This window comes from Chrysochloris asiatica, unplaced genomic scaffold (assembly GCF_000296735.1).
Source record: "Chrysochloris asiatica unplaced genomic scaffold, ChrAsi1.0 scaffold00102, whole genome shotgun sequence".
Taxonomy (NCBI): Eukaryota; Metazoa; Chordata; class Mammalia; order Afrosoricida; family Chrysochloridae; genus Chrysochloris; species Chrysochloris asiatica.
Window position 1 is genome coordinate 612,588 of NW_006408620.1, and position 2,833 is coordinate 615,420.

Genomic DNA, 2,833 nt, shown 5'->3' on the forward strand with positions numbered 1-2,833 from the left:
CTCACCACTGGATCAATAAACAACAACCATATAAATGGAGAAAAGATTAAAGTTGTCAAAGCCTTCATTTTGCTTGGATCAACTATCAGCACTCATGGAAGCAGCAGTTAAGAAATCAAATGATGTTTTGCATTGGGCAAATCTGCTGCACAAGACCTCTTTAAAGTGTTGAAGAGTAAAGATGTCGATTTGAGGACTAAGGTGCACCTGACCTAAGCCATGGCATTTTCAATAGCCTCACGTGCATGTCAAAGTTGGACAGTGAATAAGGAAGACAGTACAAGAATTGATGCATTTGAGTTATGGTGTTGGAGAAGAATACTGAAAGTACCATGGACCACCAGAACCGCCCCCCTCCCCCAAATAGATCTCTGTTGGAAGAAGTATAGTCAGAATGCTTCTTGGAGGCCTGGATGGCCTCATACTTTGAACATATTGTCAGGAGGGACCAGTCACTGGGGTAGGACATCATGTTTGGTAAAATGGAGGGTTGGAGAAAAAGAGGAAGACCCTCAGCAATATGGATTGGCACAGTGGCAACAGCAATGGGCTCAAACGTAGCAGTGATTATGAGGTTGGCCCAGGACCAGGCAGTGTTTCATTCTGTCATGCGTAGGGTTGCTGTGAGTTGGTGCTGATTCGATGGCACCCAACAACCACCATCTTGGGAATTCCTCTAATCGCTACCATTCTCATTGGTCTGAGTTGTTTTGTTTGTTAGTGATTTTGAGGGTTTTTCTGTATTTTTCTCCCATTCTAACTAGGACCTTTTATTGCATACCTGGTCAGAATAGTTGGTGGTGTTAACTACTCTGGTCTGAGTCTACAAGATGCTGGTAATTCATGTGGGTAATCCATTTGGGACATTCGTTTTGTGAGGTAATTTTGGCTGGATTCTTACAAACATACACACACACACACAATTAGATGAAGAATTGATGAAAGAAATGATTAATTCAGTTGTAAAAAAAAAAACTGTTAGAAAATTATGTAGAAAAGACTAAAAAAAGATATTTTACAAAAAGTGAACAATCTTCCATCAAGCTACCAAATAATTACTCATAGAATAAAAGATTTCAAAGACGAATTCATTCAAAATTTGAAAATTACAACACTTTATCTGAATCATGCCATGAAAAAAAAAACTGTCAAGTTAATGCTTTATTCTCAAATGATTTTCAATGTTATGAAATATTGTCAATTTATGGCCCAAACAAATAAAAATTACGATAGAGATCTTTTACATCTTTTATATCTGACAAACAACTTCAATTAGATATGAAAACATCAGTTTCTATTATGCTCTGGTAGCATAATGGATTACGAGTTGGGTTGCTAATTGCAAAGTCAGTTGTTCGAATCCACCAGCCGCTCCTCAGGAGGAAGATGAGGCTTTCTGATCCCATACAGATTTACAGCCTCAGAAACCCTATACAGTGTCACTATGAGTCGGAACTGACTCAACAGCACATAACCACCAAACCATTGTGCTCGATGCTGCTTCAGATTTATTGAAATTTTAGAGCAATTGACCAGTGTTTCTCTTAGGATTTCATTTCACTATATGATACATATTAAAATTATTTGTGCAGTTTTCATAAGCAGGCTTTATGAAAAGTGTCATGAATACATTAATTGTAAAATATATATGTGTAAATGCTAAGAATTATCATCAGTTTGCAAAACTCTTGAAAGAAACAGAAGGCACTGGATATAATAATCATAAAATTCCTACCAATGTACATTGGTTACAAAAGCATTTTACACAACTTAACTGCACCGTTCATCTCAATTCAAGGTTTTCTTGAAATAACAGGAAGAATGCTTGCCAAATACTTAATAATTAAAAACAAAACAATGGCAATGATTTATGGTTTTTCACTGATACCACACTGCATATGAATAAGAAATTGGACTCTACAAGGAAAATAAAACTCACTTGTGAACTAGAAAGAAAGGTACAAGAATTTATGTTGAAATGGAAACTTTTCATAAAGTAAATCAGTAATAACGACTTTACACATTTTAATACAGGAACTCAAATATTCATAAAACTATTTCCATTGTAATCATTAGCATGATGTAAACTGCCAGAAAAAAACTACAAGAAAATTTTGAAGAATCTTTTGCTGATATGATGTATTCAGAGTTACTACTCTAATCACGGAGTCCTGGTGTGGCATTGTAGGCTAATGTGCTGACCTGCAAGGTCAGTTTGAACCACATGGTTGGCAGTTCAAGCTCATCAGCTGCTCCTTGGAAACCCTATACAGGCTGCTATGAGTCAGAGCTGACTTGACTGCACTTAACACCAACCCTCAGCTCGTGCATTCTCTGTACATCTGATGCTCATAAAACTGAGTTGACACAAGAATTAGTATATTTACTTAACGTGGGCAGATGTAGCTTTGAAAGTATATTTTCACTTGAAAGTCAAACAATTTTTCTAATAAAGGTGTACCAGTTGTGTCAATGTAGAAGTGAATTTTAAGGAAAATATTTTTTCTTTCTACATTTTTTTATTATTTGAACTCCCAGATCATTTACTTATTCTCAACAAGGGTCAACAGAGTTAATCCCATTTACCTTTTATCATAGTTACTTCTTTAGACATTCACAGAAATAACTATGATATAAGGTAAATATATATATGTAGGGTAAACACTGAACTGCTAACTGCAAGGCCAAGCATACTAGCTGTAACTCGGACACCCTATAGAGTCGGAACCAATCGGAGAGCAATTAACAGCGTATATGCAACAATGATATACGCTGTTGTTAAGTGCCAACAAGTCAGTTCTGACTCATAGTGACCATATATAGGGTTTCCAAG